The following is a 27,144-nucleotide window of genomic DNA, read 5'->3' as shown; positions in this document are numbered from 1 at the left end:
ACCTTCAATGAATGGCCTATTTTAGAACTGTTTTCATATATAGGGCGCACCGGATTATAAGGCGCATAGAATAGAAGATACTGCAGTCAAACGTTTGACTGGGTTTGCGTTATGCAGTGGTCACCAACCTTTTCAAGCCTAAGATCACATCCAAAGTCCAAATGTAAACCAAGATCTACCACTTGCAAAAAAATATGAAAAAACAAGTGGCTGAGCTGTAAAACCTTGTTTATACTCGACGCGTCCGCATGAGCGCGAAGGTAATAAAAAACTAATATCCGTCTGCTCGGGCAGATTCGGCTCAAAGTCGTGCATCTTCGGATGCGGAGGCGCGCGCGCGGCAAAATGACGTCATTGTGACAGCACGCGCGCCTCCGCATCCGAAGATGCACGACTTTGAGCCGAATCTGCCCGAGCAGACGGATATTAGTACATCTCATCACACCGGCACCCAGTTTGCGCGTCTAAATCAGTTGTATGGTCTGGTGTTCAGTCTAAAACAAAACAGTTGCGTCAAGTATAAATGCCTCGTCTGTTTGGGGAGGTGCGCGCGCAGTCAGCGGAGGCTCGCGCTCCGGTGCCAGGCGAAAGTATAAACAAGGTTTAAGTCAGCGGTTGTATTAATGTATATTGTATTAATATTAATGTATACAGACATTAATATAAGGCGCACCGGATTATAAGGCGCACTGTCGTTTTTTGAAAAAATTAAAGGCTTTTAAGTGCGCCTTATAGTGCGGAAAATACGGTAATGAAAATGCAATCGCAAGTGTCTTAACTGAGGGTGTAAATGCAATTAAGAAAAATAACATTTGAATGATCATTTTGCTACATTATTTGTTTGAACATGTTAAACAGTGACTTTTTATCTCACAATTCTGACTGTTTTTCCCCTCAGAATTGCAAGGTATAAACTCGCAATTCTGACTTTTTCTTGCAATTGCTATTTATGTCACGCAATTGTGAGTTTGGCCCTGTCACAAATGGCACCCTAAACACTCGCGGTCTTCTTCTGAGTCCGCACTTTCCTGACGTAACGCCGCTTTGACTGTCGTGAACAAGTCTGCTGTGGAGCTCGATCGCTTCAGTGCGCATTTAGAGCACATATCGACCGCAGAGGGGCGCTCGTGAGTACCCTTCTGAAACCTAAAACTACTAAATGGGACACCCTATGGACTTAATGGGCACGCAGAAGCCATTGTAAGTCTACAAGACTGAAAGTGAGGTGTGCCATTTAGGACAGGGCCTTTATATCTCGGTGAGTGGATTCTGACAAAATGAAACACCTCTGATTGGCCACTGCGTTCAATAGACCAACAAACATGACTGTGATTGGCTACATTACTCACCGCTGTAAAAACATTTGACGTTCTCCAGAGCTCAAACACAAAAACACACTTGAGAGTTTGCCAGTATGATATTATTACAGAATCAACTGAGGATGATCTTGCATTCGCTTGAGAGTGCTTATATTTAAATTTGACTTTGTGATGTTTTTTACTATTTTTTTTATTTAACAAATTATTTGTGATCAAGCATTAATTGGCGGACCCCCTGCAGTACGGCTGCGGACCCTTGTGTTAAACTGATCTGATCTGAACTGAGAGAGTGAAGAGTGTGTCATTGTTCTCTACAGGTTGAGTGATTGTGGAGTCACAGATGAAGGTTGTTCTGCTCTGGCTTCAGCTCTGAGATCAAACCCCTCACACCTGAGAGATCTGGATCTGTGGGGGAATAAACTAGGAGATTCAGTTCATCTGCTCTCTGCTGTACTGGAGGATCCTCACTGTAAACTGGAGAAACTGGGGTAAGATGAACTCTCTGATAAACACATATTTTGTCCTTGGTAAATATATTATGTATTAGTTATTTAATAGTTTTTAACTTTTTTACTCAATCACCAACTTTGCTTGTTAAACTCTAGCTTGTTTTCGGGTCTGAAGAAGGAGTCCAACCAAACAATTACACATCCACACAACACAAATGAGAGACAAATGAATACATTTTATTGAGAGCTCATTTTCTGTACAATTATAGTTTGACCAGGAAAACCAAAACCAGTATTTTATGTGTGATTCATAGACACTCAGTTAAACAATAAATTACAAGTGATACTTACTTCAGTCCAAATGCACAATAAATAAATATTCAGTTAAATCAGTGAACATCACAGGTGAGCCAATGCTTGATTAAACATGCTAATCCTAAAACATAAATGTTCTCCCCAGTATATACAGTACTGTGCAAAAGTCTTAGGCATGTTAATACCCCCCCCCCCCCCCCCCCCCCCAAAAAAGATGGTTTTAAGTCAGTTATTTATATATTTTGCTGTAATGTGTCAGTAGGAAATATCAGTTTAGATTTCCAAACATTCTTTTTGCCATTAATTGTAATAATCCAGTGAGATTTGTGTATGCACAAGGAATCTGACAACAGCCGGTATGATCTGATCTCACCATCATCGAGTCCGTCTGTGATTACATGAAGAAACAGAAAAATGATTAACATGCCTAAGACTTTTGCACAGTACTATATAGTATATATATATAATTACTCCACATCACAAACAAGACAAAACATTACACAAATACACAAAGTATAAATGTTATATTAAAACAACAGTGTTTTTGAACTGACAGAGTTACAACACCCACAGACTTCCATAGGAATCGAGGAATGCGGAAGTAAAGTTTTGTATTGCAGTAAATATCATTACAATAAGACAAAACAAAACTATAATAAATGTCCTAAAGAACAGAGCACAATATAAAAAAAGGAAAAAGAAATAGAAATAGAAAAAAATAATAATATCAGGGACAAAAAGGTTTCTAATAATTAACATTTCTTTAATAAATTGATTAATCTTCCACTTTTCAATGTTGACATTCTCTGATCCTCTTCGGTTTAAAAATGATTCATCTTGCTTCATCTGAATGGGATGACACTTGGTGACGTTTGTTGTATTAGCTTTGTGAACACACACAAAATAATCATAGACATGATTCGGATATGGTAAAGGGTCGTAAAAAAAAAAGTGTCACACTTGGTTCCTTCAAAAATGACCGACAGGAAATGAATGGGAAATACGAAAACTCAGAGAAACTTTTGGTGGTACAAACTACAAATCAGCCGCTGTGCAGAAAAAAAGTGCGCAGCAATTAGGGCTGGGCGATAAAACGATAACGATATGTATCGCGATAGACACGTAATCAATATCAATAAAAAATGCGTTCGATAAAACGTTCGATAATTATTATTTATTTTTTTTCGTTGGAAGAAACCAGCAAAGCAAGTTTGATTGCATGAACAAAGGCACTCACTCTCTAGTAACTAGATAAAACAGAAAAAGTCAGCTCGCCTGACTTAAAGTCTGACCGTAGTCAGACCAATGTCGTCTCCAGATTATGCAAGACCGTCGTCAGTTTTTCTGTTATTCGCGTGCTTATGCGCTGTTCTAGCTAGTTTCTCAGCGCATACATGTGAAGCTCACATGCACTAAAAGCCTGTCTACCAGCGCCTGAATACTAAGTTATCTTTCGAGTCTTATTTTGCTAATACTGTTATACACACAAGGTTTACATAAACTAGTCGGATATGTCTAAAGTGAAAGCAAACTTGAGAAAATTGAGAGAAAATCTGCTTGTCAAATGCGTGTATAATAGACGCGTCGCGCGCAGCTCTTAAAGAGACAGTAGTAATAGTAAACACGCTGCCGCTTGTCCTTAAAGGGATAGTTCACCCAAAAATAAAAATTATCTCATTATTTACGCACTCTAATGTTGTTCCAAACCTGTATTAATTGCCTTCTAATATTTTCTAATATTAATATTTTGAAGAATGTGGGTATCCAAACAGTAGCTGGTCCCCATTGACTTCCATAGGAGGAAAAATATACTATGGAAGTCACTGGGGTACATCAACTGTTTGGTTACCCACATTCTTCCAAATAACTTTTATTTTCAACAGAAGAAAGAAACTTATTCGAGTTTAAAACAACGTGAGAGAGTAAATTATGAAAATTAGAATTTTTAGGAGAACTATCCCTTTAATGTTAATAAAACAACAAAATGTAAAGAGAAAATCACTCACTGCTCTTGACTAATAACTTTATTAATAGCTTTAATAAGTATCAATGTATAATTTATAGAAAATAGAAAGAAATAGATTTATATAATTTATAGAAAGAAATCGTAATATTATATTTTTGCCATATCGCCCACCCCTTTATAAAGCATTTCTTACGTATTCTTTAATTTTGCACCTTAATGTTAAGAGATAATTGTTAAGTGTTCATTGTGATTTTAGACTTTTGAGTTTTCCATGGTCGTGTTGACATTTCTGCCTTTTTAACTGATGGGATTATAATCAGAGGTAGGTTAAATTTAAAATAAAAAATCTTTAAATGTAATATATTTGTCTCCTGGACTGGTCCTTATTTTAAATATGTTATAAAAAAATTCAATAATTATCGATATCGACCGATATGAAACACTTATATCGTGATACAGTTTTCAGCCATATCGCCCAGCCCTAGCAGCAATGAAGGAGTGACGCAAATAAGACCCCCCCCCTCTCTCTCTCTCTCTCTCTCTCTCTCTCTCTCTCTCTCTCTCTCTCTCTCTGTGCGCATGTGCGGCGTGTTTGTGGGGAGCGCGTGAGCAAGGAGTGTGTGGAGTTGCTGAGTGAGTTGAACTTTTCCTTTCTGAGTTTATTTATTTATTTTGAATATTGCTGTAAGTTAGAGGAGAAGGTGTTATAGTGGCTATTTTTGTCAGTTTATCTGATAAAGATGGGCTCAAATTCCGATGGATTTTCCTGTTTGTCTGCTCGGCACGCGTGCAAGTGCATGCCGTCAGATGAGTCTGTGTCTATTGAGAGTGTTTTGGTCGCTATTGGTCGAGAAATAGGTGCACAAAACATAATGTCCGCTTCAAGAATGAATAAAGCAATTGTCGTTTTTCTGAAGGAAATCGAAATGGTTAGTCAATTGGTGGAGTGTGGTTTAACTGTTCAGGATGTATTTGTTCCAATTTTACCTTTGTCTAGTCTTTCTAAAAGAGTGATGTTGTCAAACGTACCTCCGTTTATTTCTGATAAAGCGCTCGAGTCTATCTTAGCTCGTTATGGAAAATTGGTTGGGCAGATTAGAATGATTCCTCTAGGACTGAAAAATCCAGAGTTGAAACATGTCATGTCTTTCAGACGTCAGGCTCTGATGATATTAAGCGCTGAATTTGAAATGCTTGATGTGTCTGTTAAATTGACAGTGTTTGGTAAGGACTATACAATATTTATCACTACTGAGACTATGAAATGCTTTGTTTGTGGAAAATACGGCCATATTAAAACAGGTTGTCCTGTTGTGAAAGAGGCTCAAAGCGCAAAGAATGGTTCAGTGCAAGATTCAATTGTTTTGGAGAATAACGAGTTGGTTAAACCGACTATAGAAAGTGCTGCAGTTGATTTGAATGCGGAAATTGACGCGTCTACTGAAATGAGAGAACAGTTGCCTCAGGGTGGCAATATTGAGATTACAGAAACGGATGCGATCATTCCTGATGCTAGACAGAGTGGAATGAATGACCCTGTAGAGATTGTGGAGGAGGTAGAACAATCTGGAGAACAAGATGGGTCTAAAGTGAGGGATGTCTTGGATGAGGTGCAGGCATCAAATAGGGATATGTCCCAAAATGATGCTGAACCAATATCACAGGATGTTGACAGTGATCCGGATAGTGAGTGTTCAGACTTAATCACTGATGAATTGGATGAATTCAATTCTCAGGAAAGTACTGTTGGGCGATTAAAGAGGATCTGGTATTATAGTTTGGAACAGCTGGATGAATTCTTGAATGCTACAAAAAAACAGAGAAAACCAAAGATTGAAACGTATTTTCCTGATTTGAAGCTTTTTATTGATTCCTCTGCTATGGCTATGAAGAAAGCAACACTTGAGGAATTAGATCAGCCTAAGCGTTATCGTTTAAAAAAGTTTGTAAGTGCTGTCAGAAAAAGAGTAAAGAAAAGTCCTTAAAGAGGTAGCCTATTATGTATTGGAAATTACATCTATATTGGCATTTATTCATTTTCTCTTTTTTCATCCTGATGGTATCCTTTAATATCGGATCCTTAAATATAAATGGATGTAGGGATGTACGAAAGAGAGTGACTTTATTTAAGTATTTACAACTTAAAAAAGCAGATGTAATTTTGTTGCAAGAGACTCATACTGATGCCTGTAATGAGACAGATTGGATAAATGAATGGGAGGGCAGTATTAGTCTTAGTCATGGTACGAACGTGAGTGCTGGTGTTGCGTTTTTATTCTCAAAGCGTGTTAAAGATAATCCAGTTTTCTTAGAAATAATACCAGGACGCCTTCTTAGAGCTGATTTAATAATAGGCAATAATAGTTTTTCTTTTTATAATATCTATGCTCCTAATATAGGAAGCGAGCGCTGTGACTTTTTTCTGAAACTTTCTGAAGAATTGTTGAAGTGTTCAGATGATAAGATTGTTGTTATAGGGGGTGATTTTAATTGTACGGTAGATCATAAATTGGATAGGAATCATGAACAGGGTTTTTCCTGCATAGAGAATTATGAGGCGGCCGCCTCCGTCAAATTTCGGGCCGCCTCCGTCTGTCGACAAAAACTCAAGACTGAATCACATGATTAGATACCTCTTTTCCACCGACACGATTCACGGCCACGGCCGGGTTCCATTCCATTCTCAAACCGTTCTGCGCATTTCGACTGCATCAGAATAAGCACGAGCCCGGCCCTGGCCCGAGACGCTCAAGCACAAGTCCGACAGCTCATCAGAATTATCAGCCCGAGTCCGTTTTTTTAATTATTATTATTACACAGCGGCAGCCTGCCCTATTTGCAGCCATTAAAATAGGTCAGTTTTGTTAGTTATGTTTCTTTTCATTTCTTTATGTTAATTTAGACAAATGTTTTGGAGCATTTTTTTTTAAATGAAGCCGAACCGACAGCGAGTATAGCCTACAACATGTTTGATCAATTTAGCCTCTCAAATCAACGCTAATAGGCTACTTTACTTGGCTACAATCCATAGATAGGCTATAAAACACTTCAAGCATATCACACAGACAGTTAATTTAACAAATGATTATTTATTAAACCACAGTGAGTAAAACAACTTTTTTTGAAATACTGAGGCAGGCTCAGGCAGCTCGAACCAGCGCTCGCAAACGAAAGGAGCAATAGCCTATCTAAACCAATTAAATTAAATAAACTTGCAGGTTATCTTACCTCAAAAATGCACGACAGAACATGGCCATTCTTTTTTCCAGTAGTTTCCAACAGTTAAACGAAAATAAAGTCCAATGAAACGAAAAGTTAGAGCAGTCTTTTACAGAGCATCGTGGAGAAAAAGAATAGCATCCACAGTGTAGCCTAAGGTTTTAACCCAGTCCTCCTCTCTTCTATCACTCTTCCCGCTGCGTTTTAAGTTGGCCATCTGTGATTTTTTCTCTTAATATTCTCCATTATTTGCACATGAGGTGAATCGTGGGTCGCGCTGATGGGAAACCTTCTGTGTGTGCGTGCGTGTGTGCGTATGTGTGTGTGTGTGTGTGTGCGTGCGTGCATGAGACTGTCATGTCAGTCATATGTCACTGTGTAATTATAAGATTATGAAAGTTATGAGGTTATGAAATGTCTTTCTATGTTTGTTTTTCTATCGTCGTCGTCAGCTTCTCATATTTTTTAAATTAATGTCTAAAAATATAAAAAGAAGGATAACCCAAAAAAAGCCTGAGGCCCGGCCGCATGTGAATTATGACGTGAGAATTGGCCCGAAGCCCGGCCCTAGGGGCATAAATAAGTCAATAATAATAATATTGGCACGTCGGGCTCGGGCTGAAATGCAGGGCTTTAAGCACCTAAACGTGCTTGTCTCAAACGGAGCAAGGTAAATTTCTGCGAAAGCGCACGAGCCCCTGCCCCTCCCCCTTTTCAACATCACCTGTCAGTTATCACAACCTCCACAGACGCACGAAAGTCAAGAAGCACCTTCTCTGCAGCATCGAAGTGCCTTCACTTGTCACAGCCAGGTACCGATACTGTTTTTCTTAAGCTTCGGCTCTCAAACTAGTTAGGTTACTTAAAATATATCCATAGAGCCAGCCTGACTTAGGCAATAGCCGAAATTCTTCTGCCGTTTTTATAAAATAAGCTATCACAAGTAGCAGTCACGTAATTTACTAGTACTGTTTTGTAATTTCATGGCCCCCTATGAACTGTAAATAAAATCAAATTATCTGATTATTAAAATGCCTAAAAATAAATAAATACATGCTTGAAAAAAAGTTTTTCACCTTCTAGTGGTCATTATACATAAAAAGATGCACTAGATTAATGCATTTATCTTTGAAATGTACAAAATTTTCTTACGGGGGGGCATGCCCCCGGACCCCCCTAGAGGAACCGAGCTATCGGATTTTGCTACCTCCGCCTCATTTTCAGCCAGGAAAAACCTGATGTTCTTAAATCTTTAATTAATAGACATAGTCTTGTAGATTTGTGGAGGGATGTTTATCCTCAAGTTAAACAATATACTTGGCTGAAAATTAATTCAAATAAGGTTTCTGCTGCCAGATTGGATCGTTTTTATATTGAGGAATGCAATAAAGGAAGATTTTTTAGTAATCGTATTTCCCCTACATCTATATCAGATCATCATTATATCTCTATGTCTATGTCTGTCTTGTCACCTAAATCCTATAAGTCACAGTGGCACTTTAATAATACATTACTTCAAGATCACATCTTTGTGCACTCTTTTGGTCTTTTGTGGAAGTCTTGGAGAGAAGAGAGAGGTAGTTATTCATCTCTTAGTCAATGGTGGGATCTGGGAAAAGTCCAGATAAAGGTTTTTTGTCAACAATACACAGCAAATAATACTGAGAACTTGAAAGTGAAGATGAAGATGATAGAGCAAGAAATTCTTCAACAAAGCCTCCGCAATCAGGGAGGAGGTGATATCATTAAAGAGAACAAAGGCCTTTTGAAGGATTTATTGGAAGAGCAGGAGAAGGAGACACTTGTCAGAACAAGATATGTGAAGTGCAATGAAATGGATGCTCCAACTGCTTTTTTTTTTCGGACTGGAGAAAAAAAATCTAAAGAGCAGAAATTTTTTCACAAACTGAAACTTCCTAATGGCAAAGAAATAACCAATCAACGAGAAATGATAGTTTCTGCTATTTCTTTTTATGAAAAACTTTAGCAGTCCGAATTTTGTGATGAAGTAGCAGTTGAAGAACTTCTTCTAGATCTTCCACAGTTGTCTAAAGAAGAAAAGATGGAATTGGAAGAATTCTTGACTTTTGATGAGCTTTCAAGTGCTGTGCAAGGGCTGAACAGTGGCAAATCTTCTGGTGTGGATGATCTCTCTGCTGAGTTTTTTAAAAGCTTTTGGAATGTGATTGGACATGATTTGTATGATGTTTTTTTGGAGTCCTTTAATCAAGGTGTTTTACCCCTAAGCTGTCGGAGGGCAGTGTTGACATTAATCCCTAAGAAAGGAGATCTTGGACTTTTGTAGAATTGGCGCCCTGTGTCGTTGCTGTGTACTGATTTTAAGATACTGTCAAAAGCTATAACTAATAAGTTGAAGAAATGTATGGCAACTATAATTCATGAAGATCAGTCATACTGTATCCCTGAGCGGACAATTTTCGACAACTTGTTTTTGCTAAGAGACATTATTGCAGTTGCTAAAAAACATCAAATTGATATTGGACTCTTATCTTTAGATCAAGAAAAAGCTTTTGACAGAGTGGATCACTTTTATTTACTAAAGACTCTGAAGGCCTTTGGCTTTGGACCACAATTTGTCTCTTGTATTAAACTGCTTTACAGTGAAACATCTAGTATGCTTAAGATTAATGGTTGTCTAACTAGACCTTTTGCAGTAACAAGAGGTATACGACAAGGATGCCCTCTTTCAGGACTTCTATATTCAATTTCTATTGAGCCTTTGTTGTCACATTTGAGGAAACGACTATATGGATTCTGTATTCCTGGTTTTCCAGAGATCCCACCTGTAAAACTCACAGCTTATGCTGATGATATAACTGTTTTCATAAGGAACATTGATGATATGGCTGCTTTGACTTCTAGTTTGAAAACTTTTCAAAAAGCTACATCTGCTAGAATCAATTGGGATAAATGTACATCCCTTCTGTTAGGCGAGTGGAGGGATATAGATCCTCCTCAAATCCCACAACAATGTGAATGGATCAAAGATGGTTTTAAAGTTCTTGGGGTATATTTAGGATCTGATACTTATATGAAAAATGATTGGGAAGGATTAGTTGATAAAATTGTGGGGAAACTACAGAAGTGGAGATGGATTCTCCCGAGGTTATCTTTCAGAGGGAGATGTTTAATCGTTAATAATCTGGCAGCCTCAATGTTGTGGCACAGATTTACAGTGTTGAATCCCCCTGAAGAGTTATTGACTGGTATTCAAAAAGTCTTTGTTAAATTCTTTTGGGATGGTTATCATTGGCTTCCTCCTGGAGTTTTGTATCTCCCAGTTGTAGAAGGTGGTCAAGGACTTATAAATCTGGAGGCGAGAGTTAAGACAATGAGGTTTCAAACATTACAAAGGCTATTATATTGTTCAGATAAGATACCCTGGATTGCATTAGGTTTGTCTGTTTTACAAAGTATTGGGGGAGTTGGATTAGCTAAGCAGTTATTCCTAATTGAAAAATCTGTCCAAAATCCAAATCCAAGAGTAAGTGTTTCTTCTTCTAACTTTTATGTAACTGTATTAAAGGCCTGGCAAATGTTTAAAAAATTGAGAGATGATGATAAACATTATGGTGTTTTAGAACCATTGTTTTTTAATCCTCTCTTTAAAAGGAATTCTTCCATTCTGAGTTCAGTAATTGACAAGTTTTTAAACACAGGAATAGCTACTGTAAAAGATTGAATTGATTTTTCAAAGGGTCAATGGTATACGGCTAAATCTATAGCTAATAGAGTTGGGCTTAGATCAGAAAGATGTGTTGAAGGGATAATTGGAGATCTTAAAAAATCTTTTCCTCAGTCTTTCTTGACCTATGTAAACAATTTTATTGAGAATGATGAAAGGCCTATGATTTTTCCAGATCTTCGAGTTAATATAAGTCTTGATTTGGATGAAGATTTAAATGATACTTTATTGAAAAGATTTGAAGATGTATTGTTTCATAATGTTGGCAAAAAGATATTATATTGTATGTGTGTGAAATCCTTGTTTTATACTCAATTGAAAAGATGTGTTGATACTAAATGGAGAGAACATCTATCAATTTCTTCGGAAATAACTCCATCATGGAGGTGTTTGTATAAGCCCCCCATTCCTAAGAGGTCTGGGGACCTCCAGTGGAGAGTACTCCATTGTGCGGCAACTAACAGTTTTGTATCAAAATTTAATGAGATGGTTTTATCTGCATGCCTTTTTGCAATATTCTCGATACTGTTTTTCATTTTTTTTGTGATTGTTCAAGATTAATTCCTTTGTTTGAATTGTTGGATAAAATGTTTACTAAGCTTGGTTTTATGTTTACAAAAAATATGTTCATTTTTGGTGTGAAGTATAAGAAAGAATGGAAGGTACAATGTACACTTGGTAATTTTCTTGTGGGACAGGCAAAGCTGTCTATTTTAAAATCCCATACATGTAAGAATGAAGGAGAAGATGCTGATTTGCTTGGAATGTTTAAAACTCTTGTAGAGGGCCGGGTTGTTATGGAATATGCATACTGTAAATTAACAAACACAGACACACACACACACACAGATACAGAGAGAAATGAACTGGTAAGACTGCAACAGTAAATTTTGAGAATATGCGTAATAAAATCAATAAATGAAGAAAATACAAAAGAGACTCTCTCTCGCTCAAACACACGCACACACACTCGCACACACACACACACACACACACACACACACTCACACACACACTCACACACACACACAGAGAGAGAAATGATCTGGTAAGACTGCAACAGCAAATTTTGATAATATGCAAAATAAAATCAATAAATGAAGAAAAATACAAAAGAGACTCTCGCTCAAATGCGCACACACACACACACACACACACACACACAAAGAAATTAACTGGTAAGACTGCAACAGCAAACTTTGAGAATATGCGAAATAAAATCAATAAATTAAAAAATACAAAAGATCTCTCTCTCTCTCTCTCTCTCTCTCTCTCTCTCTCTCTCTCTCTCTCTCTCTCACACACACACACACACACACACACACACACACACACACACACACACACACACACACACACACACACACACACACACACACAAACAAACAAACAAACAAACAAATAATAATTGTTTGGTCTTATTTTAGCCTAATAGGTGTTCCTGATATCTGCTGCATATGCAACAATACATAAAATAATTACAGTTTGTATGTACATAGTTAAAATAATATTTATTATTATAATTACATTTTTATTCCTGTTTTTTAACCTACAGTTTGATAATGATTGTTTGCTGTTGTTATTTTATTGTTTTTGCTGTTGGATCATAATTGCTGTTCCCTTCTGAAGTTTTATTACCATTTATAGAATTAAACTGAATAAAATACCAATTAATTGCAAAATGTCTGTATAAAGTGTTTTGAATTATCACTATCCATCCCTTATTTTGTTCGATTTTTTTAATGATCAAATACTGATTAACAAAAATGCTTGCATTGTGTTCCTTTTCTAACCAAACATTATTGTTTGATTGTAATCATAATGCAAAACCTGATACTTATGTAACAAAATTATCTAAAACTTGACAAAAATAGTCTTTTAGAATGTCTAAATATATATCCAAATAAATTAAAAAAAAAACGAATAAAATGGAGAAATCATGTCTAAAAAAAACAATCGGAATCAAAAAGCCTCTCTATGTATTTATATAGTGAGCAACAGTACAGCCTACAGGCGGTTACACGACATTACACAAGTTTTTACTTTTTAACGCCACTGGATGACGCTTTTCTCACTTCAAAAAATGGATTTTAAAGGCCTGCACTAATGTGACATGTTGCATTTATTGAAAAATAATAATAATACAAATAAAAATATGAATTCTAATGGAACAAAATGCTCATACATTTTTTTATTTATAATTATTGCATATAGTACCATAGAAACCTTTCTAAATTCGAAATAATAATAAAAAAATATTATTGAACAAAAATATATTACATTGGTTTTCCTGAAAAAAAAAAAAAGCAAAAATATTTTTTACTTTTTAAGGCTTCGGTCACTTTTGACTGTGAAGGAGCCAAGTGTGACCCCTAAACGAAGAGGACCAGAGGGATTTACAGTAAATCCAAAATTCGTTTTAAAATACAGAAAACAATGCACTGAAAAAGTGTGTTGGATTTAAATGATTGAATCATGCACATCAGCTCCACATGAACCAATGAACCACATGAACCAATTAAGTTCAACAAAGATCATTTGTTCACATAATGTCAACATCGTGGAATCAAGTCATTTCCAAGTAACCCAATGAATAAGTTTTAAAGTGATTTTAATATGGTTCCCTAACTGGATTAATTCATTCAATTTCTTATATTTGTGTCACATGACTGAGTTATAAGATTGTATTAGATTGCTACGAAACTATTAATTAGCAATAGCATATATTAGCATGCTAAATGCTAAGCATGAAATCTAATTGTAATATAAGTAATAAACATATTAGAAAAAAATATTATTTTAAATGGCCATTAATGGATCATTATTGGACAAATATTTAGAAACAAAAATATCTTCAAAATATTAAATTAATATTATTGAACTAAAATATAGTACATTTAATTGATAAAGTTACACTTCAGGTGTTATTAATGTTATCTCTTTATCACTCCATAGTTACAGCACTGCATGGTATTTGTCCCTCAGTTTCTCCTGAAGTTCATGGAGAACCGGCATCCTTTATAAAGCAGTGTAGAATATAGAGGCATTGCTTGTCACTACATTCAAATCACATCACACATTGCAATCTTTAATAAAATGGTCATTTTACACACTGTTTACACAGCGTCATTGTTCTCTACAGGTTGAAATATTGTGGAATCACAGATGAAGATTGTTTTAGGAAGATCTTGCATTCGTTTGAGAGTGCTTATATTTAAATTTGACTTTGTGATGTTTTTTACCCATGTTTTAAGTCGCCTATATTTGAAATGTTCAGCCTTTTTCTGCTGCTGTGTTATTGAGCTTATTGAACTGTAAGTGATTTGTAAGCTCACGCTAAATCGTCCCAAAGTCCGGCATCCGACCAGCGCGGAAGGTCTTAACTTGTTACTGTCCTTTTCTCGAGGCAAAGTATTTTTTTGATTAAAGGTGAACTAAGTAACTTTTTTTACCTTAACTGAACAGCTTCGGAGTCATTGGAATGGTTATATTACGAATTTCGGGTTGAATGGTGGTCGTTTCGCACCCCCCTGGTGCCCGTGAGCGGAAAATCCGCACTTGCAACTTTGAGCCAGCGGGCCGCCGGCCGCTGCGTCAGGAAGTCTCGCGTGATATCAGGTCTCGCGATGTAAACAATTGCTTTACGGCCAAAAGAAATCTGCTAAAATGCTGTCATTATTGCGCTCCCTCACGCTGTCCGAACCCGAATGAAGAAGACGTTTTAAAGAACGACCCATCTGCTTTGATGTCGTTAATCTATAGCCTCTGGTGTCTGAGAATCACCAACGAGTTTTTACAACAGTGTTGTCAAATATCTATTCCGAAGCTGTGGGGGGAGCTCTAGCGAGAAACCTGCGAGCAAAAAGCGAGAATACAGCGAAGAAGTCCCGAAGCTACTGGCTGTGTCCAAATTCAGGGTCTGCATCCTCCTTAGGATCCTTCCTACCCGGTTGAAGGAGGAGGGGTCCTCCTCCGACCGCAAAACCCGGAAGTCGGTGTTTGTGAATTTGGACAGCCTACCCTTCTTTCAGTTCCCTCCCTTACCCGTTGCTCATATCCTGTCGCCTAGCAACCGTGACATAAACACTTCTGTCTGCTCTTTCGTCCCTAGAAGCGTTAAAAACAGCTTCAATCACTAACAAATTAGCTGTGTGTAAGGGGATATTCACACAGGCAGTAAGGAAGAAGCTAGTTTACTAAAGTAATGTTGTTTTTTTTACATATAAACGTACAAATGTAAAAAAAAATGCTTAACGCTAAAACAAAATGCCTAACTAGACAACCACTGAAAATGTTTTTTTTTTTTTTTACCCAGTTTTTAAAAAACTTACATCGAAAAGCATACTCCTCTCCCTCTCCCACTCCGCTACCGCTCGCTTCGTCCGCCATTACGCTCTGCCGAAAAGAATTATGGGATAGGTAGGACGGGAAAGGATCCACCACACCCATCCTTCCAATTCGGGGAAAATGAGGACGTATTTGTGGGCCGCATTTGAAGGATCCTACGAATTTGGACAGCCTTCGTCGCGGCGCTGTGACGTAACATCCTTCAAATGAGTACTCCGAAGGATGTAGACCCTGAATTTGGACACAGTAACTGAGTGCTGCTTTAATTGGCGGCGCTTGGTTAGTGTGTAATGCATTGGTCAATAAAAAGTCAGCGTTAGTTTTTTTTTTTCTGACACCCCATGAAACACGTAGATCAGCGGCCCATTTGGTTCTTTTCTTGATTGACACTGGGCTAGCCCAATCACACCTTTAATGTGAAGTATAGAAATATACTCTTTCAAGTATAGAAATTAGTACAAAACTAATTATGAAAGTTTCCTTTATTTTTCAGTGCATTTGTTTTACAATATATGGCTATTACTATCATGGGATTAATATTATAACTATTATTATGTAGTAGTAATGTAGACAGACACTGTAACTAAAATAATTTTCACCAGATTGATGAATTTAACATTAAAAAGCACTCTCTCTCTCTCTCTCTCTCTCTCTATATATATATATATATATATATATATATATATATATATATAAGTTGATTGGATTGGATTTTTTGCTGCCGCATCCTTCTCACCTTTTTTACCCCTGACCTGTTTTCATGCCTGCCAACAATAAGAAATACATGAGGCTGAAGATCTCTCTCTCTCTCTCAGCCTCACGGGCGAATCTGAGGTACAGAAAAAGGCCTCGAATTCCCTGCTGCATTTCATTAAATAGCCAGGACCTCTTTCACTTGGAAATATCTTTTAACAATGGAAATTTGCATTCAGAGGTTACACCTTTGGGTGTAGGGAGACCATTTGTCTAGAGGCCAACCCCTCCTAGTGTGCTAGTTATCCATAAACTCTCAAAAACCTTATTACCTTTTGTTTTACTTATTTGGAAACGAGACATTTGTACCAGTCGCACTGTGACATTTTAAATGATACCAAACATGAAAAATACTCTGTGATAATCATTCACATTAAACTATACATTTTCTTGGGTGATTTACATGTGGTCTCAGCATGAGAGAGGGGGAGTGAGGAAGAGGAGGAGAGATGTGTTCTGAGGTGTAACTTTGCCTCACAAATGCTGAGTTCAAATGGTAATTTCCAGAGAGGTCCTTTGTCCTCTCAGGGTCTGGGTGCTCCCCAAACAGACTGTCCGGCATTTCCTAATTTAGATTGAACACATGAGCTGCTCTTCAGGAACATGATTCTGCAGGACTGAGTCACTGAAATACACACTGTCACATCACAATCAACACTTCAGTCTCTTGATTTTAAACCGACTCGATCTCAACACATTCAGAACTGAGAAATGAAGAACATGCTGGATTTATTCTTGCAGTTCATCACGTTCATCTTTCTGCAGGGACTGTTTTTTTAAATATTCTTTACACGATTAAAACAAATCATTACTCCATACGTACTGTATTAGTACAGATCTAAAGACTAGATGTTTAATAATCACGTTTTGAGCTCTTTGACATTTTAGATCTCAGTCCAATGATCCATCAAAAATTTTTATTTGTGCTTTAAGTTTGTATTTTCTCTTTAATAATGGATTCACTGCTAACTGATCTGAACTGAGAGAGTGAAGAGTGTGTCATTGTTCTCTACAGGTTGTGTCGTTGTGGAGTCACAGATGAAGGTTGTTCTGCTCTGGCTTCAGCTCTGAGATCAAACCCCTCACACCTGAGAGATCTGAATCTGTCTGAGAATAAACTAGGAGAATCAGCCGTGAAGCTTCTCTCTGATCTGAAGAATGATCCACATTATAAACTGGAGACACTATATTGTAAGTAGATTATTTACTAAAGATTACAAAATACAGTAATTTGTAACATATTTCGTTAGATTACACAAGCTTTGTAACCTAATCTAAATAATTTAGAATACTTTGGAATATTAATAAGGTTTGTAACACAAAGGGTCCACCAAACATAGGACTTGGTTTTCCCCTGCATATTATTTTAATAACATCAGTTTTACACAGTATTTCTTGAAGAAAAAAATGTTTTTTTAGTTTTTAGTAAACATTTAGTTTAATATTTTAGTAAAATATTTGTTATATATATATATATATATATATATATATATATATATATATATATATATATATATATATATATATATATATATATATATATATATAAATTTTTTTTTTTTACTGATGCAACACAATGCATTAAAAGCTGGGGTGTGTAAACTTTTTAAATTCCATGAACAGGATAAATTGTAATTATTTTGTCTTCTGTGAAACCGGGAAGTATTCGCTTCTGAAGGGCAGTACTGGATGAAAAAAAAAAGATGATCTTTAAACAAAATGTACACATCATCATAATCCTGTTTAAAGTTTACACCCCCTGCTCTTAATGCATCGTTTCCTCCTTGAGCATCAGTAAATGTTTTTACCTTTTGTAATAGTTGTGTACGAGTCACTCAATTGTCCTTAATGTAAAAATATGGATCTCAAAATCATACAGTCATTGTTGGAAAGGTGTCAAATATGCAGAAGATTCTGGAAAACCTAAAAATATGCAAAACCTGGAGGATTTTTCTGGAGAACAGCGAGTTTAACTGCTCATGATTCTTACTAGGACTGTAAGTTTCACTCTCGGTCCCATCACCGATCAGTAAAAAAAGTGTTTTTTGTACAGTGTATTAACAATAATTTGAATGTAATAAGATAACGTTCATTTTGGATGAAGACTTATTTAGCCTGCACAAAATGATCATATTCATCTGAAATGATGGGTCAATCTGATGATCATCATGTTCACAAGAAAGCAAACAGAAGACAGAGCATAAAAGATTATTGAATTTACAGTTTGCTTGTTTTTGTGTGTAACATGATGTTTATTCATTTATTCTTATTATAGAAGGTATAATATCTCACCACTGTAATAGAGGAAATGCAAACTGTCAAAAGTAGCTCTCATTTGTCCACTGGCCAAAGTGTTTTAAAGACACAGCTGTGCAGTGTTGAGCTCACTGCTGTCCTGGGACACTTAAACCATTGTGGAACATTACCTTGAATATGTGCAGGAAGAGCTTCTCTGATCTGATCAAACTCTGTTTCTGTGCAAATCAATCCATGCATTATAACTGTAACCATAATAATACCAGGCATGTGTGACAGTGAGTATCTGTTGTCTCATTTCACTGGCCAGCTCTGTGTAATTCTCTCTGCAGTGGCTCTGAGCTCCAGTCCAGGGCTGCGTTTCCCAGAAGCATTGTGAAGTTGATCGTGAAGACCATTTGCCACCAATGTCCTCTACGATCAACTTATCTCACAATGCTTTGGGAAACGCAGCCCAGGTTTTTCTCTCAGATACCCAGACATTGGCCTATTGTGAGAGGAGATTTCTTTGTACCGCATATATCCAGAGTCTTTATTGCGCAACCACAAACTCTAAAATACAAATCTGGCAATCCCCATTCCCCAGGTTTAACAGTTTCATTTTCAATACTCTCTACCCAGGCTCTGGGCAGACTTGTCTTAATATTTTCACACATCGAGTCCACTTTTGACATTTCGATTTCATCATCCCACTCCGAAACACAATCATATAAGGCTCTATTAGGTAAGAACCCTCTTACATCATATGCTATATCCTATATCCTTAACTTGTCTCACTCCTGCTTTCATTTTTTTTTTTTTTTTTTTTTTTTTTATTTATCCTTTATTTTACCAGGTGATGTCCCATTGAGATAGTCAAATCTCTTTTACAAGGGAGCCCTGGGGCAACAATTACACAGGTTACACAGAATCACAAAACAGACAAAAAAACAAAAAAACAAACTGATCTACAGTACATATAAAACAATGTAAAATAACATAAAAGGCTCATTGAAAACATGTGCATTGTTCAATTTTGGATTGTTTAAGTAATTGTTTAAAATGTTCAAGAGGGATAAGAAACGAAAGCTTCAAAACTTTTTGGAGTAAATTCCAACACCAAGGAGCAGCATAACTAAAAGCAGTCTTACCAAATTCAGTTGTTACACGCGGGATATTTAGAGCCAGAATGTCAACGGAGCGGAGATTGTAAAGGTAATGATTCCTGGTCAACAAACTAGTAAGATAGCTGGGTAAATTACCATTAATAGTTTTAAAAATAAAAATGTGCCAATTGAACCATCTACGCAGACCTAAAGAGCTAAAGCCAGTTGCCTCATAAAGACGACAGTGATGAGTGCGTGACTTGGCATTAGTAATGAACCGTAATGCACCATGGTAGACTGTGTCAAGTATATACAGCGTGGTAGAGGCAGCGTGCATATAAATAACATCCCCATAGTCCAAGACTGGTAAGAAAGTGGCACTGATCAATTTCCTCCTAGCTTGGAGAGTAAAACAGGAATTATTTCTAAAATAAAAGCCGAGTTTTACTCTCAGTTTTCTCACTAATTTTTCAATATGAACTTTGAAGGTTAGCTTTTCATCAATCCACAGACCAAGATATTTATAAGATGAAACATTTTCAACACACTTCCCATCTAGTGTGGAAATGGCTAGGGCGGTTGATGCGGGTACAGTGCGAGACTTTGTGAACTGCATCACTTTAGTTTTACCAACGTTTAATACCAGCCTAAGTTCAATGAAGATGGTCTGTAATAAATTAAAAGACTGCTGTAGTGATTGATAAGCTTGAGCTAGAGTGGGGGCGGAACAATATAATACTGTATCGTCTGCATAGAGGTGTATTTTGCCATTATCTGCTACAGAGGCAATTTGTACAAATATACAATTTGTCATAAAACACTCTCTCTTTCATTCTAAAATTTGGATATAAAAATATCGGTTGTTTTAAAACTTGATTTATATTTTCACACTCATACTGTATATTTCTGTATATGACCTCTGCCCACACACTTAGCACTTCCTGATAAAACAGCGGCATTTTGTCATACATCGGCTTTTTCAATCCCATAAAAAGCCCTTCTTCCCCACATCCACTACATTTGTCCAGCACATCCTTCATATAACCTTTCCATCCATACTCCACTTTATCACATAAATACTTTTTCATCGTTTTTACCCTTATGGCCTTCTTTTTAACTTCTAAGTCAATCAATCCTAATCCTCCTTTATAACTTGCAATTAATGTTTCCTTGCTATTTTAACTCCTTTCCCTCCCCACATAAAATCATTTGTTATCTCAGTCATCTCATTAAGAAAGCATGACAAATCATCAAGGATGTTTCAGGCTATGATTAGGTTAGGGTGGGCTGTGTTTTATGTTTGTCAAGCAATTGGGAAATAAAACGCAAAAAATGCAATAAATGTAATACATGCACAATTAAACCCCGACCCCAACAGAAAAGGGACATACATTCTTTGTATGTTTGAAATAATTCAAAATTATAAAGCAAAAGATTTTTGTGGTTCATTTTAGCAATATTTAGGACTAATCCTAAAGTGTGGCATGAGGGGCACTGGCAATCAAATTGTGATTTTAGTGTGTCATCCACTGTCTCTGCTATGCAACTGCAGCTCAATAACATATGTAATCAAAACAATGTTAATATCACCAACTGTCCATTTGGAGAAAAATGAATATTAGCAAAGCATGAACTAATACTGAAAACCCTAGTAAGTTGTTTACCCAACCCTTTGTTGTTTTGAGAACAAAAAAACATTGATTAAAGATTCAACCCCTGAAAAATGAATGGTTCCACAAATCTGTAGAGAATGACAGGGAAACAATAGCGAAAACAACTAAATGAAGTGTTATTATCTTGGCCTTCTCAGGTGTGTATATCAGGTGTGTGTCATGTTCATATGGTCACTGTGATCTGCTTTCAGCATCCTCAAATTCAAAAAGAATCCCAATACATCAAGTATCTGTGTTGTGATGATGAGTTGACCATGACTCTGTGGGTGACTGGGATACGTATTGCAAAGGTGAGCAGAAACCAGGCCACACACCAAAAACCAAAATAGATAATGATTAATTATTGTATAAATGCAAGACACTAAGTTGAACTTTATGCAGCAAATTAAACTATAAATTATAGTTTACAATGCAAAAACATACTGTAAATTGTAGCTGTATTGTGTTGGGTCCTATTGTGAGCTGTCTACTTTGTCAAAAAAAATTATAATAATGAAAACCTACCTTATTAATGGTCTTGTTTTGTCATGATTTTGTCATAGTATGGTAAGCAGTTATATGAAAACTACAAAGCCGCTGTGAGGAAAGCAGCCGGCACTGGAAGCTGGGCTAACCGCACTATCCAGGCCTCCTCCAGCGCATCCACACCCTCCCCTACACCTAAAGGTAGAGATAATGAGCTAAATAGATTGTTATAAAATGTATCATATATATCTTTATATAAAAGGATTTTGATGACATTTTTGTGTTTATCTTTCAGCCAAAGCTGCGAATGGACACGCTCCTCAGCTTCCAAAGGACACCAAGGTACCTCTAAATCTATCAGTTGCCTTAGTAATGAAGAACACCATAATATAATACCATAAATAATATAAGTTCATGGACCTTATGTGTGTTATGTAATGTTTTCAGACACTTAACTGCATGTTAATTGCAATTAAACAAAAAATAGTTTAAATTTGACACACTTAAGTACATCTTTTTATAACATTTCATAATTACTTCAGAATGTACTGAAAAGCATTTATAGTAAACTAAAATATACATATATCATTTCTATTGAAACTTGTCATGTTTAAAATATTTAATTACACATTTGTTGTGATGAAGTTGCCAATTACAACTTTTAGAATATATTAACATTAAATGTATTAACGAATAACACACTACAGTTAAAATTATAATCAAATTTATATGTGCTCTAGTAGTTATTATAAATAAAAGTTTAACTGTTAATTTGTCATGATTGCAAAGTACACTTTTTAAAATTGCACTTAACTCTGTTAAGAAACAGTCATGAAAGTGCAGTGTCTTTAAATACACATATAGTGGCCTTTTATTTAATGAATAATATATTATCTGAAAATATATATTTTTCATTAAATATACTTTAAAGATTTAAAGTATACTTCAAGAGCAGTAAAATTAAGCACACTACTTTTCCACAAAGGGTGACGGTTCCTTTAGAGTTGTTTTAATCCCATAAATAATAATATTATTTAATATATATATATATCAGTGTGTGTGTGTGTGTGTGTGTCTTACTGATTCCTTACTTTTTTTTCTTTTTTTTTGTCACAAATGACACCATTTCCTGAGAATGGCCAAATAACTTTATCAAATGAATTAATTATAGTACAATTAGAGAAAAAAACAATCCAGCTAATATTTACCTTTAGAAGAAATGCAATCACATATGAATCCTTTTCTTCATTTCCCAGAAAGCTCAACTTTGCTTTGAACATCTCATGAAATCTACAACAGAAACAGTAAAGTGAGATCAGGAACGACTCAGAGAGGAATACAGTGATCTATATTGTCTAATGACAGGCTCACCTTTGATGGTAGATTTGTGGATACTCTCTCAATATTTGCTGAGATCTGAAGTAAATGAATTGACACGAATCACCCTTATTTATTCCAGACCAATACCAACAGTAAATAAAAGGATCTCTTACTGTGAAAGCTGATCTGAGGTCAGCAGTGGTTTCAGAGCTTCTAGAAGTTTCTGTAGATTGAACAGGCCAACATTAGCCTGAGCTCCTATACTGTACCGGCCCTCGTCATCAGACGTGTTGGGGACAAAATCTATACAGAGGAAACAATGCTGAAGCAATAACACACATTTAACAATACAAATATTATATGTTATTATTATGGCTGTCTGTTTCACTTTAACTTATTAGAATATAATGAAGTAAAATAAAACAAGTAATGGATTAAAAAAAGTATGCGATTAATCATGCCCCTCAACCCATGTATATTATACTGTAAGTATATACAAAATTTATAGTAGATCTAAAGTAGCTTACTATTCATACAATTTTCCTCCACTTTTGCAGTATTGTATATATATATGTGTGTGTGTGTGTGTGTGTGTGTGTGTGTGTGTGTGTGTGTGTGTGTGTGTGTGTGTGTGTAATGTCAAAATGACAAAAAGCTTAAAAACTACATTTATAGGAAGATGATTGCTAATATTATGGAAGTTTAAGTTAGACAAAGAAACATACTTGGGTCATATGATTCCATAAATCCAAATGGGCCATAATCAAAAGTGATAGAAAGCAGACTGAAGTTATCTGTGTTACAGACTCCTGTGTGAAGATGCAGATCATGATGTTGTGCATTTTGTGTATTAAGCTCGATCTATAATGATAAATCTATGTGATAACTAAACAAGTAAAGCAGAGTGAACTAACCATGAGCAAAACCAACCGACATCCAGTGGGCGATTTAAATGTGCCGTTTCATTCAGCACTCGAGAGAAAAACCCCTTCACACAACATGAAAACCATTCAAATATAGTGAGACTGATCAGACAATATAAAATAATCTTGTATTACAGCTAAACAGCAGAGAGACACAGATACTCACCACATACTTGTCAGGGTCATTTGTTGCTATAGATTTAAAATGCTCTTTAATTACAAAGTCCAACAATGTCCTGAAAATAAAAGATAAAAAGAAATTAAAAAGCAAATAAGAGTGAGAAAAAAAATATGATCTCCCAAGTAAAAGTTAATATACCGTAGGACATCTAACTCTCCAGTTCTAGTTAATATCTCCAGTGAACCGATACGAAACCAGGACTTGGCCAGACGCAGAACAACCGCTCCTGATAGATACAGAGAACAATCACATAAAGCTGAGGAGGATAAAGAACTTAGTTACTCGATTTTTCCAAATCTGATCGTATTTTACCTCTTTCTTTTATGACACTGCCATTATAAAACGGATCCCTCCAAACAGGTTCCTCACTCACAAACAGACTGACAAACAATAAAGGCAAAAAAATGGAAAAAGTATAAATAAAAATAAAACTAATATTCAACACCAAGCATTTGAATGTGATAAATCGTACTCGGTTACTAACGTAACCTCGGTTCTCTCTAGAGAGGAAACGAGTACTGCGTAAATCTTACGCTAGGGGAAAACCTCTTTTCCACGAGATACTGAAGCCAAAAATTATCCTTAATTTTGAAATAATGTAAAACGCGTTGCGGCAGCATGCAGACACAGGCGAGACGGCTTGTGCGCCTATTGGCTGCCCTGCGGCAACTGCAGCAGCCTATCGATAAGGCCCACTCGTGACGTCAGCTCCAATGGGGGCGCTTCGCGCCCAATACGTCACGTCCCGCCAGAATGGGCGTGGTCTAGGGCTATAAACATAGCTTCGAGAGGCTAGCTCACTGGTTTTTCATCGCCGAAGCGAACCAGAGCGTGTGCAGGCACGGCAAGATACGCAGTACTCGTTTCCTCTCTAGAGAGAACCGAGGTTACGTAAGTAACCGAGTACGTTCTCTTACGAGAGGTACTCTCGTACTGCGTAAATCTTACGCTAGGGGAAACAGTGTAAAACGCCGTGCATGCTAAGATCCAGCACCAAAGTCCCAAGGGCAAGTGCCCGGGCTCATATAGTACATGATCATAAGGGACTCACAGAGAGCCCAGGAAAGAGTGGCTAGAATAGCATCATTCCTGTAATAATATAACATCTTATAAGGAGCAGTTATACTGATGATGTGTCGTACAGTCAGGGCGACCCCCGGCCTGGACTGACGAATATAGTGGGTCTTACACACTGCCCATAGAGCTGCGCGATCCAACAGCGAGCATTTGCTCAAGCAGTTTCAGTATTCTGGCCCGAACACATCAGGGCAGACAGTACCGATTTTAGACCGAAAGCAGCTTAGCCTGCAAGGCGGGAACCTCTAGGTTATAAAACCTTATAAATGTAGACGGGGAGTCCCAGCCTGCCGCCACACAGATATCTTGCAAGGCAATCCCACTAGACCAAGCCCACGACGAGGCCACGCCTCTCGTGGAGTGTGCTCTGACTCCAAATGGGCACTGTAAGCCCTTAGAGGTATAAGCCAGCGCTATAGCATCAACTATCCAACTGGATAGGCTCTGTTTCGACACGGCAAGTCCCTTAGAACGTCCGTAGAGTGAAAACAAAGAGCTGCTCTGTCTGTCTGAAAACAGACGTGCGAGACACATAAGCTCTTAATGCTCTGGCTGGGCAAAGGAAGCTTGCGTCTCCTTCCTCGTCAGAGACCGGTAGGGCTGACAGGGAATGACCTGCGCCCTAAACGGTGTGTTGAGGGATTTTGGAACATAACCGTGCTTAGGTTTGAGTATAACTCTTGAGTCATTAGGCCCAAACTCCATACACGTCGCGCTTACTGAGAGCGCGTGTAAGTCCCCTGTGCGCTTCACTGAAGCGAGAGCCAGAAGAAACACTGTCTTGAAAGACAGGTGTTTAAGATCAATCGTCTGTAAAGGCTCGAATGGGTCACCTTTCATGGCTTCCAGCACTGTAGAAAGGTTCCATACAGGGACTGAGGGAGGTCTGTGAGGATTCAGTCTCTTAGCTCCTCTAAGGAAGACGATGACTAAATCGTTCCTTCCTACTGACTGACCCAGCGTTGTTTTTGAGAACGCTGCTATGGCCGCCACATACACTTTGAGCGTGGAAGGGGTCCTGCCCTTGTCCAACAGCTCTTGTAGGAAGGAGAGAACCTCCGTCACCCCACAGTCTAGGGGCGACACGCCACGAGCTGTGCACCAGCTGGAGAACACTGACCATTTCGAGGAATAGAGACGTCGCATAGACGGAGCTCTAGCCTGCGTGATCGTGTTTAACACTCCGCTTGGGGAGGTCAGCAGGTACCCGTTGATGGCCCAAACATGAAGGGACCACAGCTCTGGGCGCGGATGCCAAAACGAGCCCTTGGCCTGAGAGAGGAGGTCCCTCCTCACTGGCACTGGCCATGGGGCAGTGCTTGCTAGCTGCATCAGAACTGGGAACCAGGGTTGGTTTTTCCAGAACGGCGCTACGAGTAGCACTGAGCATCCTTCTCTGATCCGTTCTATCACCTGAGGCAGGAGAGAGACGGGAGGAAAGGCATAGAGCGGGCGGCGGGGCCATACGTGAGCCAGCGCGTCCCTGCTCTTGGAGAAAAATTCCAGACAGTGAGCGTTTTCTTGAGACGCGAACAGGTCTACTTCCGCTCTGCCGAATTTCTTCCACAGCAGCTGGACTGTCTGTGGGTGTAGAGGCCATTCGCCTGTCGGAACATTGTTCCTGGACAGTCTGTTCGGTCCTACGTTCAGGAGCCCTGGCACATGCGCTGCTCTCGGCGAGAGCAGGTTGCGCTGAGCCCACACCAGGAGGCGTTCTGTCAGCCTGTGCAGGTTTCGGGACCTGAGGCCGCCCTGGCGATTTATGTAGGACACCACTGACATGTTGTCCGAGCGGACCAGGACGTGGTGTCCTCGTATTTAGGGACAAAAACGCGTCAGTGCGTTGTCTACTGCCAACATTTCGAGGCAGTTTATGTGTAGAAGCTTCTCCCGTTCTGACCATTGGCCGAAGAACGGTCTGCCCTTGAGCAGTGCTCCCCATCCCAAGGTGGAGGCGTCCGTAGACACTACCTTCACACTCGAGGAAGTCCCCAGGCTAACACCTGATTGGTACAAGTCGTTTGCTTTCCAAGGTTTCAGAGCTGCGATGCATTTCTGATTGACCTTGAGACGAAGCAGACCGGAAGCCC

The 27,144-nt window shown here is 37.8% G+C and overlaps 1 protein-coding gene and 1 long non-coding RNA gene across 2 annotated transcripts in view; both read left to right on the top strand.

The window, feature by feature from the left end:
* The window catches only part of LOC309510013 (uncharacterized protein), a gene marked incomplete at its 3' end in the record, with an annotated part of 1,894,646 nt that overhangs the window by 410,430 nt on the left and 1,457,072 nt on the right, over nucleotides 1-27,144 (top strand). The gene's annotated exons all lie outside the window — the stretch shown is intronic.
* On the top strand, nucleotides 20,677-22,562 carry LOC309510039. The gene is made up of 3 exons (XR_014210156.1): nucleotides 20,677-21,378; nucleotides 21,631-21,754; nucleotides 21,849-22,562. It is a non-coding gene; the product is annotated as an uncharacterized lncRNA (long non-coding RNA).

The sequence above is a fragment of the Leuciscus leuciscus genome (assembly GCF_965113295.1).
Source record: "Leuciscus leuciscus genome assembly, contig: SUPER_11_unloc_1, whole genome shotgun sequence".
Classification (NCBI taxonomy): domain Eukaryota; kingdom Metazoa; phylum Chordata; class Actinopteri; order Cypriniformes; family Leuciscidae; genus Leuciscus; species Leuciscus leuciscus.
The sequence above is the reverse complement of the archived record's forward strand: the minus strand, read 5'-3'. Positions and strand labels throughout refer to the sequence as shown.